The sequence below is a fragment of the Poecilia latipinna genome, unplaced genomic scaffold (assembly GCF_001443285.1).
Source record: "Poecilia latipinna isolate Pla-1442-1.1 unplaced genomic scaffold, P_latipinna-1.0 Scaffold1092, whole genome shotgun sequence".
Taxonomy (NCBI): domain Eukaryota; kingdom Metazoa; phylum Chordata; class Actinopteri; order Cyprinodontiformes; family Poeciliidae; genus Poecilia; species Poecilia latipinna.
In genome coordinates, this window is record NW_015113708.1 from 87,380 (window position 1) to 109,457 (window position 22,078).

Here is a 22,078-nt window from a genome sequence, read left to right on the forward strand (position 1 = left end):
CCACCAGGTTATTAGTTCTTTTGCCATCGCTATGGCAACAAAGCACTGTGCCTGCTTCACCATCATCCATTATGTTTCAGAGCTGAGCAAGAGGAGCGGGGAAGGGGGGGGGAGGGGGTTGGGGTAGTGGATGAGATGTAGTGGAGAGAGGAGGATCAAAGCTGCTCGGTCACTACGGTGACAGACGAGGATGAAACCGACCGCAAGGCCCTTTCTACTCCAAACCGTAGTGGACCCCCTCTGTTTGTGCAGTGTTTAATGGAATAAGACGTGTGTGGAGGTGTCTGTGGGCTTGTGGGGAACACGGCATTACAAAAATATTATGATATGGTCAAACTCTGCTGCTGCTAGAACTTGTTCCTGCCAAAATGTACAAAGAAACAATCAGCTGAAACATTCAGGACACTTAAATGTTGATTTTGTCCAGAGCCACGGGACAAAATTAAGCTCCAGGTTTGATCCACATATTAAAATGTAAAGCTGCAGTATGTCACTTTTATTACATAAATATGTTCTTTACATAACTGTTAAAATTATCACTATGTTATCACAGATTCATATGAGACAATCTGGAAAAAAAAAAAAAAAAAAAAAAAAAGCTCCTCTGTTTTTTCTCTATGGTCAGAAACAGTCACGTTGCAGCATAACCAGGTACAACATTGGATAAACAGTTATCCTTAAACGATAAGTTGTTCCTTTGCCACTGGCACATTTAGCAGCGTGAACGCGATCATGATTGGCAGTCCTAAGACACTCCTCCTCAATATCATTTGTTATTTGTGACCAGGAATGGAGCATTTTTTCAGATAGCAATAGCACTTGGAGGAGCTTGATCTTTATACAAATTATTTGTCTCACATTGCACTGCGACAGTTTTTAACATATGTAAAAAAAAAAAAACATATTTTTGTAAGTTACATACTGCAGCTTTAACTGAGTTGCCATGCAACAGCAAAATTAATTTTGACATCAAACATTCAGTCTGGTATTTTAGAGAGAAATTTCAACTTCCTTTAGAATTTTTTTTTTCAGTATATTACTTTGGCTATGATATTTTTTCTTTGAAAAACAGATCAAATGAAAACACCTAAATGAAAACAAGTAATAGCCTTTAATTATCAATTTGAATAAAGTAATTTCAATCATGTTACTAATTAAGTCATTTATTTTCAATTAGAATGAAATAGGCAATAATTAATTTGTACATTAAACTTATCTTGGGGATTAAAAAACATGTTTCACCAAACCTAAATGACACTTTCTTTTTCTTTAAAGATTTAAATTGGTCTTACATTTATAATATCTTAAAGGTAAAAAAAAATTCTCCAAACTGACATTTACATTTCTGGTTTTGGAGTGCAACCGGCTGAGACCGTCTGCAGAAGGTCTGGAAGTGTTTAGTTTTGGCTGTAATGCATAATACAGATTGAATATGTATTAAATATTTATACATAATAGTGCAATAAATCCATATTTATGTCAGGTTTTTGTCTTTATCCATTGATTCAGTTTGTTCTTTCACACCACCAGCGGTTTACTGGAATCTTTATTTCTGACATTTGCCGGTCAGCAGATTCAATATCCTCAAGCGCGGTGCAACACATGGTAACTTTGCACAGGGGTTAGCTCTGTTGCCTCTCAGCTGGAAGGTCTCTGTTTCAATATCAGCCTTTCCTCCAGTGCACATGTGCAGTGGGTTTTCAACAATATGCTTTATAGGCCGACTGGTGATGTGAAAGTGCCATCTGGTTTGCATGTGTGTGTGTCTGTCTGTGTTTTTACATTGTCGGTTGTCTCGCCTGGTGTTTTGTTTATGGTGCAGCCTACCTAGAGAAACAGCCGAGCAAAACCCTGATCAGGATTAGATGGATGCAGAAAGTGAATGAATGATTATTTGCTCTCTTCATAGCATGATGGTAAAATTAGTTTTGAGATCAGTCCGACAGATTTGCACAACCATCTAAATGTAAATGTGGACATACATTCTACTGAATAACCGTGGTTGTCCTTGCTCAGACAGGTTATTACTGCATGAGAGAGCAAACACTGAGTAACTTGATAGCACAGACTAGCACAGATTCAACAGATATGAGAAATACTTAAGTTAAATTGTCAGACAGCTACAATTAGAAGCAGATATTTCAAAATATACTGTTTAAGGAGATATGCAAAGTGAGCACTGCTCATCTCTGCACGCACCATTTAACAATCCTACATTCAGGAGTAAATAAATGATTTATTGATAGACGTTTTTAAAAGAGTAAACTTTTATGCAAAAAATAGACTTCACATATTCCCTTGGGGTTGTGTTTTAGTGTCTGTAGTATAGACTTGCAGTTTAGTTGTTTGCAGTAGTGGTGATGGCGGTAGACAATCCCCGCTCCGTCACTGGGCCCTGTGGCACCAGTGCATGGCAGCCTCGCCTCTGTCAAACTGTCCCAGGACAACTGTGGCTACAATTCAGTAGCTTGCCACCATTAGTGTGTGAATATGTACCTGAATGGGTATAGTGTGAACTGCTTTGGGGTCCTCTAGCTTTTAAAAGTGACTCTTCATGCCACACGTCACATTTAAATCCTTCAGTGTGGTGCCGGTGTTTTATGTCTTCAGGTGCTGCTTTGGAACCATTTCCATCTTACTGGACAAATCACCATACAAAGGTTTGTGTTGTAAACTTACATTTTACTTGGAGACTATAAAATTACTTCTTTCTCTTAGGCTGGCTGTTTTATGCACTGATTCTTGAGGTTTGTGTTTTACGCAGTGATTTTTGGAAGCTTTCAGTTGTGTTCATGGCTGACTTGCACTTGGCTTCTTTTTTTTATACACATTCCTCAACTTCAGACATGTGAGTGAAAGTAACTATGGTAAGCTGAAAGCTTTAACACAAATGAAAAGAATAAGTTGTAAAGGTTATAATGCCCTTTAAAGTAGCAGATAGAGTTTATATTCCAAAAAGACAAAAATATGCCTAAGTGTTTATTTGTGTAGTTCTGGGGTAACTAGTGTTTATGGTGGAACTTTGTGTCTGTGGCTGTTTATAAAAGTCTATGAGTAAAGAAATAAAAGTGTTTTAACCTTCTGACTTTTCCTAAAGCAAGTGAATGCAGTAAAAAAAATGGAGCTGGGTGAAGCAGATAGACAAGCTGACAATGGAGAATGGATTTGAAAGAAGCACAAAAACTGCTACCTTTCATTTTAGTGTTCTGATTAAAAATCACAACAACAAAAAAAAACCCCATCAATGCTACCTCAAATAGTTGGCCAAGGCTTCTGAAAGAGATGACTTTAACTCAAAGCCTTTGAAACTCACAAGTGAGGTGGATCACTGTCTCCCTTGTGCCCCAATGTTGTACGACACAAATTCACCTAAATTCAGCAGAGAGAAGCAGTGAGACCAGATGAGTAAGCAACATTAAGAAAAGCCATGAAGCATATGAAACGTGCCTGTTGGAGAGGAAAGTGGAGGGAAAAATTAGGAAAGCTACTTAGAGCCGAGCTGCGGCACTTAGGCCCAATTAGAATGCATATTTTAAGTGGAGTTAAGCCTGGTGAAATATTCATGATGTGCCCCATGCTGCTGCAGCAGGAGGAGAAGTTTAAATGAAATTGAAAATTCAACCTCTGGGGGGCGCCATCCGACCACGGAGCGGGATGGGAGAAAGGGGATGCCGGTGATGCCACTGGTGAATGCTGCAGATGCAACGGGAAGACGAAGGAAAAGGAAGGCAGGCAGGTACGATGAACGAATAGAAAAAGAAAGAGAAGGTTTCTGCTCACTCAGATCCTCAGTGACTTATGATGGAGATCAGCAGAAAACAGCTTTCACCCTTCCAAACACTAATGTATACCTCTGACACACCACAGCCTCAAGTCACTGCTCATTATGACAATCACAACAGCAAAAAGGTTGAGACCCGCTCCACTCTGTTCTGTGTGACGCTACAGTAGCTTCAGATTCAGAGCACGTCACAAGTGAATGTGACAGCAGAGAGACACACAGATGAAAAGCTGTAAAAAATTTGCTGGTAAATTATTACAAACATGCCACCAGTGTTATGTATGCATCCATCCATCCATCGCAACGAAGGTTAATTACCTGCAGCTTGGAGTAAGCACTTTTGATAGCAGGTTGCTGTTTCAGAAACAAACATCCAGGAACGTAAACTTTGGTCTACAGATTCCTGCAACTCATTTTCATTTTGAGATTTTACAAGTGCCAAAAGCTAAAGCACGGAAGGTCATTCATCAAACATACAAACCAAATTTAGACAAAACAACTAGGTAGAAAAAGGTAGAGTTTTATTTCTTTGTCATTTTTCCTGTTTAGAATCTGGAAAAACTTTCTGATGGGTCAGCTGTGACTTCTGACCCATCAAATGGCGGTTGCACTGAAAACTGTCTTTCAAAATCGCTGGTGCACTTCAAGCATAAGAGCATAGAACATAAGCCTTATATTAAATTCATCCTAGGACGGCGTCCACTTTTCTGGGTTCAGAGGCCCATCACGTAGTATGAATATGATTTACAAGGTCAGTATTCCAGATCTTTGTTAGAAGAAATAGAAAAATTAGTAGAAAGAGTGGGTGGTCAGCATCAAGTTTCGGGAGCCACGTTCGATGATGGTATTGTAGGAGTGCCCTCATCTTTATTTCTGTGATGGTAGCGCTTATGCAGAAAAATCCCACACTAATTTCATAGCAGCACATGCTGCCTTATCGACCACGTTTAAAAATGTGGCTTAAGTGTTGGGAAAAGAAATGGAAATGTTACAAAAGTAAATTGCAAAATTGCAAAGCTGAGAAGCATAGTTGCTTAATGATTGTAGATTTCTCCATAAAATGTCAGATTCTCAAACAAATCCTGTTTAAGAACGGTCTATAATAAATTTGTTCCAACATTTCATTAAAGTGGTGTTGAAAAGGTTCTCAAATTTAATAACCTAAATGAACACAGGCAGTGTGGATTTAAATCAGTCAAATGTCAGTCTCTAAAATATTTGTCCATCTCGTGTGTGCTTTCTGTTCAAAGACTGCAGCACCTGGACTGACCTTCACTCCAATGTTCACTGGAAATGTTCCTCATAAGGTCTACTAAAATGTCCATAAATAGTCATGTTTTACTAATTAGTTTTAATTTTAGTATATCCACATGCACTGCAAAATTTAATCTGTTTCTGTTCTGTCTTCCATGCTTTAATCTTGTTAATAGAAAGATGAAAAAGCTCCATGTCAGAGAATTAGAGATTTATTTTTATTTCTTATTTCCTCCCTCGTCTTTGTCGAGTGGTGTGCGATTCTGTTTCACTGTTGAGATTCTCTGAACCTGGAAACCCAAACACCTTTCAGGAGCATGGACTTTAAACCTCTTCTAAGGATGTTCTCTTGTTCTCTTGCCTCTTTGTGTTTCTGCTCGAAGGTTTTGATGGCATGGAGGCTGCTGGGGGTGCTGACCTCGATGTGCCAGGTGCTTTCTGCGGTGAGGAAAAGACATTCCACTCAGACAAGGACAAAGTCATAAAAAAAAAAAAGTCTTCTGGCTCTCTGAGAAGTTCTCAAGGTTCTCTGTAAAAAGTGTTTATTTCATACTCGCATGAAGACGTCTAAGGAGCTTGTCCTTGGCCGCCTTCTGTGCAGGAAACGGCAGATTGTAATGAAATCTCAGGGCTGTCAGCGCGCCAGAATTTGACATGAATTTAATCTGATGATTCTTAAAAAAAAAAAGGAACACCTATACTCTTTTGTGTCTCATTCACATATTTCACTTTATACTTGAATGTTTTATAAAATGGACAAACGTATCCATCAAGTTCCTATTAGATGCAATCTCTTTCTACCTAAAGAAAAAGACTGAATCTTACACTATGAGGTTTAAATCTGAAGTTACATTAACATTACAAGGAGGGATCATAATCACCTATTTTAGCTTCCTTTTATTGACTCTGGTAAATCCAGAATAGAATTTAAGATTCTCCTTCTCACATATAAACCCTTAATAATCAGGTTCTATCATAGATCAGAGATACTATTATTTTATATGTTCACAACAGAGCACTTCGCTCTCAGACTGCACCCAGTTTTAGTCAGTTTACTCCTGTTTACTTTTAAGACAATGCTTAAAACTAAGAGTATGGCTTTGGTTATCCTGAGCTATCCCTGTAGTTATGCTGCTACCCAGCAATTAATAAAAAAAAAAAAAAAAAATGAAATTGTGTCCCTTGTTCTTGCCGTTATCCTCACAATAACTCCCACATCCTTGGCTCACAAAGTTCACACTCGTTTTTTGAAGTGAGTGTGAATTTATAAATCCCCTAATTTTGTAGTAAGTCTCTACACTCAGAGTTGCTGCATTGCAGATAATATCAAGCATTGCTCTTCATCTAAGTTAGCACACATGTAGCAAAACAAAGACTTTAAGTGATGCAATCCTTGATGGAATTTTGACAACTATTTACCATAGCAATTTTTTATTTTTTTTTTGGCACAGATTGTTGTGTTTTGTGGAAAAATTAAATTATTCAAGCACCGTTCAGATGAAAAGCACTCAGTCAGGTTTATTTGGAATCATGTTCAAGATGAGCGCAAATGACAGAGTGTCAGCCTGGACCAACAGAGTTCAAATCATCTTAAATACCCCAGGATAGCACAAGTACAAAAATATGAGACAGACTGTGAGAACTAGCATCTCAAAGGCTGCCGTGAAAACTTACTTCTGTTTATCTGTCACTTGCAGCTGCAGGGACCCATTTCTGACAGATTACCTCCAGAGTGGCAAAGCAGAGGTGTCTACTCCACACAAACCTTGTAAGCATAATTGAAATAAAGATATAAGATAAGCCATAAGTTCAATACACTCAGAAGACTTTAGCAAAAAAACATTGTTTGATTACACTAATTAAGTAAATTAATACATGTTCAATTAATAATTAAAAAAAAAAAAACTGGTAACCAGGACTATCTTTTTGCTCGTTTTTGAGTTGTTGGCTGCAGCATATTAAGTCACACCCTGCGGCAATGCACAATTCTTAATGTTTCCAGCTACATCCAAAATCAGGTCCAGGAGGGAAACACCATCATCCTCCTCTTCAGCAACACTCTGTAGAGAAATGTAATTCCTCCAGAATGTTCTGGGTTTACACCAGGGTATCCTTCCTGTGGGATGTGTCCATAAAACTTTAGAAGATGGACACATCAGAAGCATACTGATCAAATGCCTGAACCACCTCAACTGTCTCTTGCTAGTACTCTACTCGAAGCTCCCCCCCAGAAAACAAATCGGCTCAAATTATCTCTAAAGCTGAGCCCGGCCACCCTACAGACAAAGCTCATTTCAGCAGCCTGTATCTGGGATCTCGTTCTTTCACTATTCATATGACCATAGAGCAGGGTCAGAATGTAGATAGAGCATTAAATCAAGAGCTTCACCTTTTGGGTCAACTCTTTATTCACCACAACAGAGCAAAGCAGCACCCGCATCAATGCGTGTAAGGCTCTAATACATCTATCCATTTTACGTTACATTCTACCAATAACGTGAACAAGACAAGACATTTGAACTTCTCCGAATAAAAACATCTTGCAGCTAGTACCACGGCTTTACATTTAAGGGACATTCATATTCTTGAAGCATCAGTTGCCAGCCAATCGCAGACCAAATAGATTTAATTAGGACATTTTGATGAAATTTGTGATCAGGAACCACTTAGTCCAAGAGATAGGCCAGGTTTTACGTGAGAGCTGTTGTGAGTCGAAAAGCAGTGTTTGTGCATTTGTAAACCTCTTCCAGGTTGCTGACTGCCAAGAACAGAGAGACTCTCTGCAGGTGAAGCAGCCGACAGTTCAGAGGGTGTCAAGCTTCAGAGAGCAGAATCCAACCAGTCAGAACAAATAGGAACATGTTGTGTTCGGAGGATGACCGAGACCCTTAGACTCCAACAGCAGGAGTTGCTGCGGGGCTGTTTCTGAGAGACATTTACATATCTAGTGCAGACTGGATCTGCGTCACTTTATCAGAGCTGAGACACAAGCTGATAGGTAAGCATGATCACACTCCCTTCATGCCAAGACCCTACTGTGTCACGTATTAATAAAGAGGTGTTTTAATTTCCCTAATAACCTTTCATCTTCGGCTACAGCTCTTTAGAAATGCTCATTCTTTAAAAAGAGCTTCAAAAACCTGCAGCTTGAATCTCCACAACCCCTCAAAGCTGTAAGACTTAGCAGGAGTATGATTTTATAATGACTTACAAAGGTTATGTGCATACATTTAAGAAATTCACACAAAAAAAAGCTAAGTTATAAAGAGTGCAAAGTTGGATTTGAACTCAAAATGTACATCTATTCTCAGTTTAAAATGTGTCTGACATTTAAAAATGGGACAACTCAGTGAAAGCTGCAGTATGCAACTTACACAAATGTGTCTCGGATGAAACTGAAGTAACTGGAAAAAGATCTCCTTAAACCTTTGAATTAGTAAAAAGGCAAGACCATATTTAAGCAATCAGAGTAAAGCAAGATCACTAGGACAAAATACAATGATGGAAAAATACAAATAAGTACATCTACTGCTATGTATCGGACTCTTACAGAGCTCAGAATTTAATTTTTAACAAAGTACTTAACTATCAGACTCTGAAATCACTTGATCTCCAATTTCCAAGCTTTTTCTAGGCTGACGTACTGCTTGATGGCTTTTAGTTGGAAATCAATGAAATATAATTAAACCAACGTTTTTTTTTTTTTTTTTTTTTTTTGCAACCGAAAGAAAAAAAATGAATTGTAGTGTTACAGGACCCAAGTGTCAGGACTGCTGTAAAAGTGATATACACAATTTGAAGAATAGTAAAACAGGATTCAGCAATGACGACCAAAGCACTGCTTTTAGCATCCAGATTGTGTCACATTTGTTTACCAACAAATCTTTTACAATGTACAATACTAATGCTATCCATTACCTATGTTTTATAAACCTTGTTTACTTTTCTCATAAGTCATAATTAACTTCACACTTTACCTTTTTTCACATTGCCATCCTTCACTGAACCTCTAAATTCCCACACTTCATGTAAAAGAATAGTTTCTCTACCTTTAACTCCAGCTAGACTCACTTTACTCTCAGGCTCTAACCCGCTTTATGAGTCACCAAGCAACACATTCTGAGTACTACTCAAACAAAAGCAAAATGAAACTCCTAAAATCCTGATAGTCTTTTAATCACCTAACCCCATACAGACTTGCCTGGCACAGGTTTCATTCTCAGCTGATAAAAGTTACAACTATTAGCAGAAAGGTGTACAGAAATCGTAACACATTGCTATCTACTGACCAAATAAGAGGTAAACTTCTTACAGAGTAGATTTGGTATGTTTTTGCCATCTACTGACCTTTAGAATAATAAAACAGGATTCAGTCATGACGAAAAAAGCGCTGCTTTTAGAATCCAGATTTAGCGTCTGAGGCAAACAGGAAGTCCGCCCCCAAACCAACCCGGAAGCAACGCCCCCAAAACAAAGGTTCCGCTTCGCCACAACTGCTCCCATCCCAACCTCAGGAAACTGCTATATGTAGGCAGATTAACATGACAAAATGCAAACAAAATATAATTTGTTCATTTATGGAAAAAAAAAAAAAAACTGAATAAATTTTATATGAAAATATTTCAAAATTATAAAACAACCAAAATAATGTGGTGACATTTCTAGGTGCACCACACAGGTTTGTAGCCAATCTTGTCTTTCAGCATGGAGCCAGTTCTGTGAGAAGGTGTCAGAGACATCAAAAAGGTTACAACTCCTACCGGGAAAGACTTGAGATCTAATGCTAATAAATCTGTAGACTGTTTTAATGGTCCTTTCTGAGAAAAGCTTCATTTCTATTGGTCAGTTAATGATCAGAAAAATTAATCAACTTGTAAGAAGTAGAACAGCAGTTAGAGACAGAAGGACATTTAGAGCAGAAAAGCAGGGTAGGTACAGAAGTGAAGTATAAATGAGAAAGACCCTTTTTGAGGCAGAAGAAGCAACGGTGCCTCCACGTGTTAGCTGGAAGAGGACATTTAATCATGTTTCAGCAGCAGTTGGTGGCGGGCAAGCAGCAGATGCCTCACCATCCGCCGGCGATTAATCCTCCCACTGGCCGTCGGCTGGCAGCCCCTATCTTCCACCATTGCCGCGGCGACAGACAGCAGGAACACACGGCCGAGGTGAAGGTGGAATGGAGGGGAGGTGGACAGTCTCTCCGCTGGAGGGCGTTTCCCTCTATTTCCCTCAGCCCTAAATGACCAGTCTGCTCCCTGCTTGTCGTTCTTTGTGTCGACGCTGGTTTTCCTCATATACATCATCCCCTTTCTCCGTGTGTGTGTTGGGAATCTCATGGCAAAAAAGAAACAAACAAGTAGCTTGAGGAAACTTTTGAAGAACTTCTTAATAGCTTTGGACCAGTTACTGTTTTCAAGGTATACCGAATGATTAGAAAGTTTTACTTCCAAAATGACTAACATTTCTGAACAATATAGCCTGAACAAGATAAGAAATGAAAGCATGAACTGCTTCCTCAGCAGTTGTAGCACCCTGCTGATGAGCTGGCTGAAAAAGGCTTTTACACTTTCCCTTGCTTGCAAATTTGGTCGCATGGAAATATTAAAGGTAAAGGTGATTTTAATTATATAGCACATTTTCAGCAACACGGCAATACAAAGTGCTTTACAAGAATTAAAAGGAAATACAAACAAAATAAACCAAAGGAAAGAGCAAAAGAAGAAAAATAATCTAATGTTGATCTAAAGTATATAAACTAGGTGCTCCTGTTCAGGGTTGCCAAGTATCCTCTGGTCTAATTCTATTTCTGGGTTGGGAGAACAGGAGTCTGAAACATAGTCTAACAATGTTGATCCAAAAGTGTCCTCTGGGCTTCTGGTCGCTGCATCTAAATAGTGAGTACTCTACAGCTTCTGATAAAATAGATTAAAGAGTGACTAATCTAATTCTATTAGTGGTCATAAGAAATTCAGATACTTATAATGTGGAAGCCGATGGCATGCCAAACATCCCTTTTATTATGGTTACTGTCAGCTGAGGGACCACAGGTTGTTTTTCTGTATATAAAATCACTTGCATCATATTATGCATTTTTTATTATTTTTGTGTAATTTACACATGCAGTATATCTGTATGCTGAATTAATCTATTGTTAAAATAAACAGTAGAGTGGTTTAAGTATATAGTAAATATAAAAATATGGTATATGTGGTGATTAACTGTTCATGCCAGAATATATTATCTTTCTCTTGAAATGTCTATATTTTTCTAGTTAGTATGTAATATAGGTCTTTTCTAAACTACAATGTTTCCTTCCAATACTAATTAATTTTATTCACTTCCTAGCAAGTCCTTGCACACAAAGTCTATCCAAACATTTTCTAACACCCTTGTTGGGAGGGTTGCTGGTGCCTATCTCCAGCGAACGTTCCAGGCGAGAGGTGGGGTCACCCCGGACAGGTCGCCAGTCTGTCACAGGGCAACACAGAGACAGACAGGACATCCATACACACGCGCGCACACACACACCTAGGGAGAATGTAGAGAAACCAATTAACCTAACAGTCATCTTTTTGAACTGTGGGAGGAAGCCGGAGTACCTGGAGAGAACCCACGCATGCACAGGGAGAACATGCAAACTCCATCCAGAAAGACCCCGGGCCGGGAATCGAACCCAGAACCTTCCTGCTGCAAGACAACAGTGCTACCAACTGCTCCACTGTCCTGCCTGCATGCAAAATTATAGTAAGAAAAATATTTTTAATAGAGCACTCTTTCTTCTCCCTGTATATAAAAATACACTTTAGCTTTTCATGTTTCATAACTTTGCAGGAAGATAGACCACAGTTCCAAGTTCGGAGGTGCTTTCCCTAAAACCTTCCTGTCCTGTCTTTTTCCATGTTTCCTCATGTTCCTTTAGTTTTCTTTTTTTATTTACAAAAAAAATATTTGCTCGAGATTAGACAGTCACAGTATCAACTTTCCATACTTGTCAACTGACCGGTTGAATGTTTGTCATTCTAATAAATACATTTTTACTACAAACATTTTGTCGCTGTTTCTGTTGTACCTATCTGATATTAGGAGGACATTTATACCCAAGATCCTCTGAAGCTGAAAACAGAGGATCAAGTGCTTATCAGTTATTATAAACTATTAGAAGGTCTAGTGGATATATTGGACAAAGGATTGAATGAAGATCAGAATGGCCAGACTATCATACAACCAGTCTCAAACTGGGGTTGGTAATCAAAAGATGTTATATTCCAGTGTGACATTACAATGTGACTTCAAATTTTTCCATTTGACAGTGAAAATAAGTTAAGATTTTATTTTTCAAGAGACATTGCTTTTTGTGTTTAAATAAGCTGTTCCTGATCTGCCTGTAAAAGCCTGCTGGAGCCAGCGGTTTCATCCTGTGACTCGGCTGGATGGTAATCGTGTCCTGGCAGCAGCGGGACTCCTGGCTGCAGAGGCTGCCTCCTCACATACTGTCAGCAAGGTGATGCATGTTGTGCATGGCTGCCGTGTAGGAGGATGCAGAACAAGCCGGATGCCTGATGGACGAGGAGACAGAAACAGGCAGCAGATCTTGTTGCGTGTCATCATGGCAGCAGGAGCATCTGGACGGCTGCAGAGGATGTAATCTTGCTGGCATACATATGTATGGATGGATATTCTGGAGGTCTCAGGGAGCAGGGGGAAGCAGCTGCTGTCTGACGCTTGCTGTTAATTTACTTCTTCGATGCCAGACAACCTCCTTTCAGCTAGCTCCATCCAGGGGGGTCAGAGTGGAGCATGCTGCGACACTTTTTATTGAGCTTTAGACTTTTTTCACACCTAACCCACAGGTTAAGTGAACGCTGGTGTGTTCGCACATCAAGTCTGGCTCATTTAGAGCTAATTTAAGCTTTGACGTTTGACGAGGATGACAGCTTTTAATACAGGTTTAGGAAAAAAAATCTACATAAGCAAAATTAACTGCAAATGTTCTGCTTGATAGCAGAGCAGAGGTCTGAAAGTGACCTCACCTCTGGTGTCTTCATGTGTGTGTGTGTTTTTTTTTTAAAGATCCTATTACCAGGAGATTCCAATGGCTGTAAATCCTCAAAGCTCCTTCCAGTCAGGTTAGGATGGGCCGCTGAGGATCAATACCGAACTATAGAGGCTGGGCATTCTGCTATTCAGCTGCAGAATGAACACTTACCTGCTTAAATAATGCTCTCTAGGCTTTAAACTCCCTGTATTCCAGTGAAACTAAACAAACTTTGTGTTCAGAGCTCGCCACCGCAGTGGAGATATTTTGGTTTAGATGTGAACTGAAAGGAAGTCTGCCAGCATACAAAAATGCACCACTGGGCAGATAAGGAATTTATAGAAAATAAAAGGTGAGCAGAATGACGGAGACATGAGATTTTGTCCTTCACTGGTTTCAGTGTTTTAATTCTGTTATGATGAATGGGAAACGTGTGCACTCTAAATCTTCTATTGCCATATTATTCCTCTCCAGCAGATTTTATAAAACTGGAATTGTGATACTTGAGTAATTATGCTAATAAAGAGAAAACAAAAGCCAAACAAGCTCAGGTCCAAAAAGGAAACAAGTAAATAAACAAGAATCCTTTCAAAATCAATTCTGGCTGAAAACTGCTCTGGCTGAAAACTAAGAAATCTTGCAAAGACTGTTAAATGTTTTCTGATTTTAGGGGAAAAACAATATTTTTCTCTAATAAGTTCTGTTTACGTTTTATTTATTTTATTTTTTTTTTCTTTTACAGAACATCAAATCAATCCTTGAAGGAAGTTTGCAAGAGCAAACATATTTTCTGCTTTCAGGAATGTTTTCCATTCACTTATCACCTCACCTCACTAAAACCCAAGCTGTAGTCCTGCAAAAGTTTACTCTTGTTGCTTCAATGTGATGTAACAGAGAAAGTAGTGGTCAGACTTTACTGAACAAGTGATGATCATTGCTAAGGTATAGAGCTCTCAGAGCCCTTAGCGATAACTTTAAAGACGTAACTGTTGCTTTCTTATGAGGCCATTTCCATTTTATTTAAAGATTATCATTTCATTGTGAAATAGAATTATGAGAAGTAGAAATACTTAAGACAGCAGCCAATCTTACCTTCAATGGACATCCTTCTCAATTCACCACATAATGCCCAGTACCATGGTAAATGACAAGAAAACCCAAAAAATTTGACTTGTTAAAAAAAAAAAAAAAAAAAAAAAACTCTGAATTGCAGAATGCACAGTATTAACCAATCTTCATGACAGTTCCCAGCAAAGAGGTGCTCCACAGGTGGAATCCCACTGACATCATATACAGCTACAAAACTCAGTGAGAAGCAGCGTTTCTCCCCCTTTGCCCACAGCTCTCTGCAGGTCGTATTAGTCAGAACACAGGTGCAAACATTTTTATCTCGCTGGGTGAGTAGAAGACAGCATCTCTGAAAAAAAAAAAATCTTTGGATCCAAAGTACATTAAGACCTGCTGTCTGTGTAGCCGGTGACTGGAATTAAGACTAGCTGCCTCAAAACAGAAGCATCTCATTAGAGACAGCAAGGAGAAGTACAGGAAATAATTGGAGAAAAGCATACACAGGAATAATGTCAGATATGTGTGGTCAGGGATGAAGAAAATAATAGGCTTCAAGCAAAAAGAGGAGAAGATATATGAAAGTCTGGACAGAGCAAATGAGCTGAACACATTCTTCAACAGGTTTAGTTCAGGAGCAAGCTCAGCGTCATCCTCAGCCAAACAGACATCCCACCCTTTGGCCCACCCACTCTCATGTCACACCTCAGATGTTTTATTTTTCACCTCAGTCATGGACTCTTATGCTTCTATAAGTTTGTCTACAACCAAATCAGTAGATGCTTTTGCTTCCTTTGAGCCCCCCCTCTCACTGCATCTGTCTCTACGTCAGGTGAAGAGGCAGACAGAAAGGGAGCAAGGCTGCAGGTCCAGATGGTGTCAGCTCCACAGTCCTGGAGGCCTGTGCAGAGTACATCTGACAGAAAGGACTTTGCACATCTTCCACCCCAGCTTGACCCAAAAGGAGGTTCTATTGTTGTGGGAGACATCCTACCTTGTTCCAGTACGAAAGAAAACTTACCCATCAGCCATCATCGTGTTGCCCTGACATCCCACGTCATGATGATCCTGGGGAGACTCCAGTTGACCCACTGGAGAAACCAAACAGATCTAAAGCAGATCAGAGCTCAGACTATTGGTGATTCAAAATGTATCTTCGTGAGTGGTTTGAGTATTGATAGTCCAGCAATGTGAGCTTGTCCTACATTTAACTGTTTTCCCTTCCACTCATCAAACTAAATAGCAAAAAAATAGGTCTACATAGTTCTTTATAAATATTAATATATCTATAATTCTACTATTAATCAATAATATTAATTAATATTAGTAGTCATTAATATTTGTAATAGTAGCTACATGTGGGATTTACAGGGGTGGCTAAATAGTACAGCAGGCACCACTCTGTTGTTATATGACATTACTGCACTGTATGTCTGTCTACCATCTAATGAGTCTATAACCCAAGAACTGCTCTGTACACGAGAGCTTTCTCAACTTGAATATGAGGCTAGATGTCCAGGAGCAAAAGCTTCACCTTCTCGGGATGATCAACAGGACAATCATCTCTGACACAGCAGGAAATGTACAACGTAATAGTTGTAAAATAAACTGATCTAGACTTTGTCTCAAATTGAAAAACAAAGCAACAACCAAAAAGTTATTAGGCAGACAAAAAAACCTTTTAGCTCCTTTCAATTCCAACAAAATAACTTGAATGTGGACAAGAAATACTTAAGGTGTTTCCCCTCTAGTAGACTCAAACCTAAAGAAGACTGCAATTTTCTTTCACACTGCACTGTGTCAAACAACCTAATTTCTTTGGAAAACCTGTTGACCCCTCACTTGTGGTGACTGCACCAAGAACCACTGAAGGAAACAACACGAAAACCTTGGTAAAATACACAATCCAATTTTTCTCTCCTGGCCCTAGACACACAAGTTTGCTCTTGTTGTACTTAACCAGAATGCCTGCAATGTAGTTGCTTCCTGCTTTTGGAGTGGTATCCAGTCCTCTCGGCAGGATTCAAATCACTTCAAATGAATAGAGTTAGGATTTTAGGCAGACCAGAGTGTCTTTTTTTGGTCTGCATCAGTTTGATTGCACATTTACACCTCCCCACACACGCTGGACTTTCAAGGCAAATTAACTAGAGTTCAATTAAATATGACTAAACAAGGCTGGTACGAATGCACCCTTATTCACGTTTGATAATCTCTCAAAAAGCCTCTAAAATAGCTATGTAAGGTCAGCTCACACAATGGTGTTGTTTTTCAGCTCTATTTCTGTGCTTAACTTTAAAAAAATGACAGTTCAAAATTCTTGGGAGGCCCTTCTAAAGCAACTGAAATGCTTCCTTTAACCCGTGTATCCCGCATTTGGTCAGTGACTTTTATTTATTTATTTTTCTAGGACCCACTTCCTGTTTTGCTCCAAACTCACTAAATTATTTTAAGCCCCGCCCCCTGCTCGCACTTTTACTTGCTTCTCCGTCTCCACTGTGACAATGGCGCGCTCTGTTTGGCGTTTCCCAAACAAAGTCTTCAAATCTGCAAACTGAGTCTGTTGTCACCTTGTATCAGATTTTTTTCATGTCTAAAACTAATAGTTAATTGCTCATTGAAGCGTTGTTCTTACCAGCATTGCGGGCGCTGCTAGTTCAGAACTCCACTGATATGCTGCCATTAATATCCACCGGGCGCATATTGCTCCTCGTGTAACAAAGTTAAAAATGTACTTTATTAATTATTATTTCTAAGTCATGTTATATTGAGTATTTGTGAATTTTATCTCCTTGAGTTATTTTTATTTGTCGTTGTATTATTTTTGCCCCCGGGAATCGCCTTTCTGCACTCTGCCTTGTTTGTGCCTCCTGTCCTGCTGTAGTTTTTCCCGGCCCTCGTAGCTCTCCGCTCATGTCTCCCTTCCCATTTGCCCTCAGCCATGTCAATGCTCACAGCGTTGTTTTGCGCTGTCAAGGGAAAGTTCGTTGCTGCGATATACTTTTGTTTTCTGTATAGAAGTAGACGTCCATGCCGAGGAGTCTGGTAAATGTTGTTTATTATTGTTGTTTGTGTATTGTGTAACAGTTTTGACCGTTATTGTGGGTTTTACTGACAGTTTTATTGTCTTTTTTCTTTTTGGCGCAAACGTGTCCCCAGTGTGTGGCGGTGCAGCGCAGTTCGTTTGAATACTGTTTTTATTTTCAGGTTTATGATCGGGGTTCATGGAGAGAGGTGTAAAGGAGATCAATTTGTTTTAATATCTTCCAGGTATGTGTTTTTATTTTAAGTTATACACTTTATTTATATTTGTTTGTATAATTTTGTCCCACTGTTATTGTGGCCACTAGGTGGCGTTTTCCTCCTATTGTTCTTGGTTTGTTGTGATTTTTGTGAGATTTATTTATTTATTTACCTATTTATTTTGTTGACTTTGGAAGGAAATGTTTGGCAGCGTTGTTCTGCGCTACTGAGGTTTTAGGATCGGAGTGTGGGGAGAGATGTGAAAAGAAGATTAATTTGTTTTAATCTCTTCCAGATTAAATGGTCCATTTGTGCAGTCTGGCTGGATGATTTCTATGAGCACACCATCACAACCCTTTGCACTCTTTCTGTTGGAAAGGTATAATAATTATTTTTGGAAATATGGAAGTTGACAAAGGTCTGATATATGCACTCAGTTGTTATTTGGTTCACTGGTTTTATTTTGTGTGTGTTTTGGCACTTTTTGTACTGGCGCTAAAAAAGCAATACAAAAAGAACAAGGAAGTTTGATATGATGGTAAAATCAATTGAGAATGTAGAGCTACACATTCGTATAAATTTAATATTGAGTGGTATCTAATTTGTTTTCTCTCACTCTGCTTGAGTATTTGAAAGGCTTGTTAATTGATTTTAATTTTGATAATTGAGATTTTTGAAAGTGCGCTTTAAATTGATTGACCTGAAATCTATATATTTTTAAATTAAATGTTGGATCATTTTAAAATTATTAGAAATCTAATAATTGCATTTATTTGTTGTGTTTATATGTATCTGATGTAAAGACAGTTGGTTATTTTGTTTGGATCTTATTCTTAATGTGTATTTTTGATTGTATTTATTTATTTATTTTTTTGTACAATCACTTATTTACACCAATATCAAAAGCACTGCCTCCTGTTTTTCATTCACACTTCAGGTTCTTTTTAAGGAACACTCTTCTGATGCTGCTTTTGTAGCCGCAGTCAACTGCCTAGCCTTTATGTGTTACATGGAAATATGTTTTTAGAGGCAGGGTCATCATATATTTGAGAACGATTCATTTTCGTGTTTACTCATTTAGATATTGCTTTGAACTGGAAAGAGGCCCAGTGTCTGAGGGTTACACTGTGGGTTATTTGTGGTCTTGTCGTCAGCCCATGACCACTTCATTGAAATGAAATCAGAATTGTTTTATGGTTCCAATGCATTAATGTAAATTGCTATGTATATGTGTGTAATTTTATAGGAATTTTATTTATTTGCTATATAAAGTTCTGTGAGATGTTATGTGTTGGGAACTGACAGTATGTAAATTAAAGTTGATTGAATTGTCTTTGCCTCTATTTCTTCTGCTGTTGTTCAAAATCAAATTATCTGTAAGTTTTTGCATAATCCTGAATGAGGCTGGTTTTGTTTTCCATAATTAGTAAATGTGGGTTGCAATTATTTTTTAAAGATTTATCCTAACACTCAATGCTCAGTTTGATTTTTTTTTTATTTTTTATTTCTATTTTATGTTTGTTTTCCTGTTTACATAAACTTTATTATCTTCCATAAATATGACAGAACTATTTTAATTTTATTTACTTTTTGAGTAGAATTACAGCCAGACATTCACATGGTGTTTATACTTCCATTGTTTTAATGTATTTGGACCTTCAGACATCTGGAAAATATAGCCAAAGGTAGACTTCTACAATTTCTTTGTAATAGCTGCCCTGGTTTCTTTTGATTTGCTACATTATGTCACACTTGGAAGCATTATTTTTAAGCATTTTTCTTTAAATGTATCCACAGATTGCGGTTGACTGCTGACCTGTCTAGGGTGTACCCCATCTTTCGCCTCTTCCTTGCTGGAGATGGGCACCAGCACCCCTCATGACCCCACTCCGGATAAGCAGGTAAGATAATGGATGGATGGGCGCCTCTGCAGGTGAGTATCTGCTTCACTCAAGTGTTGTGAATTAGCCAAACACATTTTAGCAATTAAAAGTTTACAAATCATTGTAGCCTGGGATAGCCCATAGCTGTTACCAGTATGGTGAATGTGCATATGGCAGGAATAACTTTTTTTTTCATGCCCATAATGACAAAAATAAACAATTTCTGTCATTAGCGTTATTTGTGCATCCACGCATGTGATTGGCATTATTAATTGCGCTGTGCTGCTTGAATATGCTGGGAAAAACAAAACGTAAAGCTTTAGTAAGCATAAAAGCAAGATATGTAGAGTTAATACTTATTTTGACATTTTTTTATTGCAATTTTGTGGAATTGAACTGGCCCCTCTTCTACCTAGTGGTGGCGACCTTGATAAGTTACTCAAACCATGTTTTTTTTTATTTATTTATTTTTTATTTGGAAAGTGGGTAATTGCCTTTGTTTTTTAATGCTTAATGATTTAATCTTTTGGTAAGAGTACCTCTTAACTTATCACTCTACATAATGTTTATTTTAAGATTTTTATGTGCATAATGAAGTAACCAGTCTTTTTTATACATTTTATTAGTTGTATTTATTAGATAATATGAATTAACGTTTTTCCAATGGCAAGATATTGCATTTATTTTTATATCATGTTGATATTTGGATTTGATTGGTCAAACAAGTAGAGCACAAGTAGAGTGTGGAGATCTATGACTGAAACGCTGCACATTAACATTTTGCTCGCTTGTCTCTCTTTCCTAAAATGACACGTTTAAGAGTGTGCATGACTGTCCCTTTCTTGTCTTCTTAATTTGGTTCATTCTTCTAAATATTGTATCTGTTTCAGTTATAGATTTGAAAAGTTTTAATTATTTTTTTTTTGTAGAAGGCTCCATTAATAAAATTTTTGACAAAAGTAATTAATTCGTTCTCTCAATTTATGAAGAGGTGTGAGTTTTTTTTTTTTTAAAGCTGTAAGTGGTGGCTGAGTGCTTTTGAGCTGAACAGGCATCCTCCTCCTCTTCCTAAGCCTCCTCCTGCAGCACATTCAGCAGCTAACCAAGTTATGTCTGAATCGGATTATCAATTTCTGGGCTAAGTTGAAATCTACAGATTGCGAGCAGAAGCAGGAGTGACGGGCTAAGGAGCATGCTGTCAGGACAGATTGATGGAGCTGCTCATTCACAGCGACAACAGGCCCATTTATAAAGCAGTAATTGCTGCTGTGATATCGACACTCTTCCTGCTTCGACCTTAACTTCCCACCGCCCTTATCCTCCTCCCCCTCCTCCTCCTTTCTGCATTCAGACTCATCCGGCTCACATAATGGCTTCATCTTTTCCAAGAAGTGCATTTTGTGAATCAAACGGCTTATTTGCTTTTGCTAAGAGTTCCCGGAGCTAATGTTTTTAGCACTCCATTAATAAAATGTCCACCCTACAGACTTTTTCTAATCCATTACTGAGTTCATAAAGTTCTAACTGTGACAAAGTGTAGAAAAACAGAACATATTTTGCATTTTTAAAAGAGGCACTTTAATTTTAGAAAATTTGGTTGTGAATAAGACTTTCATTATAGTAAGATGGTTAGTGTGCTTCATGACCTGCTAGAACATACTGCAAATGTGAAAGACCTCTTAAAAAAATCCCTGCACTGCAAATACTCCTAGTCTAGAAATTGCGGTTCTGGATGACCCAAAAAATATCACCAAGACGACAATAGAGTAGAACAAACAAAACAAATTATTTTGGGGGCGTTTTCTGCGCCTGGTTAGAGCTTTAACTTCCATTTCCATGGAATATTCTTAAAACCTTCAGAAGACTTTTATAAAGAGTTGTGCTCCAAAATATCTCCAGAGATGTGAAAAAAAAAAACTGTAGTGAGCAACTACAAGAAGTATCTGACCTCTCCTTTGGTCAATACAATTTCTCAACCAAGACCTAGATCAGTGGTGTCCAAAGTCAGTCCTCATGGAATGACTTTGCAGGTTTTGATTGTTTCCCTGGTTCAACACATCTGGATCAAACGATGGCTAATTATCAGGCCTCTCCAGAAGATTTATATGCGAGGGTGGTAGTTGTTACCACCAGGGACAATTACCATACTCACTGAGACACTCCTTAGACCAATTGGTATTCTGAAGCAAGCAACCCATTATCAATTACTTTCAATATGAAATGGATCTCCTAAATAAATCAAGAACCTCCATTCCTTGGGACTGAGCATTGGATTGATTTTTGAATAATATGTCATCTTACTTACACAAACTTCCCTCAGCTCCACTTTCACGGAATCACACTGTCCTTCAGATGTGCTGTCCAACCACTGTCCTCGAGGGTTTGGATCCTGCTTGCTTTAGGTGTATCCCTGCACAACATGACTGATTCAAGTGACCAAATTAGACTTTTAGAATGTAGTCAGGTTCTCCAGAGGTATGATAAAGAACCATCTTGTTGAGTCATGGTTGTTGAACAAGAAGCACATCCAAAACAAGCAGGACATTGGCCTTAGAGACGTTGAACACCTTTGTTTAAAAGCTTCCAAGCACATCTTGTCTCTCCAGTCAATATTTTTAAGCCTGTATAAAATTGCATGAGACTCTGCGTGCACTTGCACAAGAAAATCTTTTTAATAAATTACCAAATCAGTTTTTGTAGTTCCTTTGGGAATGACTTTGTTATACAAATCGTGTTAGGAAATAAATAAACCCTCTTTTTAGAATTAAAAAAAAAAAAAACCTTTACAGTCGGTGGTGTCAATTCTGTCCTTTGTAA

General features: G+C 38.3%; 1 long non-coding RNA gene across 1 annotated transcript; it reads right to left on the reverse strand.

Moving 5' to 3' along the window:
* Positions 1–5,231: 5,231 nt before the first annotated feature.
* Positions 5,232–9,530, reverse strand: LOC106959532 (uncharacterized). Its single transcript, XR_001427382.1, has 3 exons — positions 9,383–9,530; positions 6,710–6,800; positions 5,232–5,473 (listed from the first exon to the last, which is right to left on the reverse strand). It is a non-coding gene; the product is annotated as an uncharacterized LOC106959532 (long non-coding RNA).
* Positions 9,531–22,078: the final 12,548 nt, after the last annotated feature.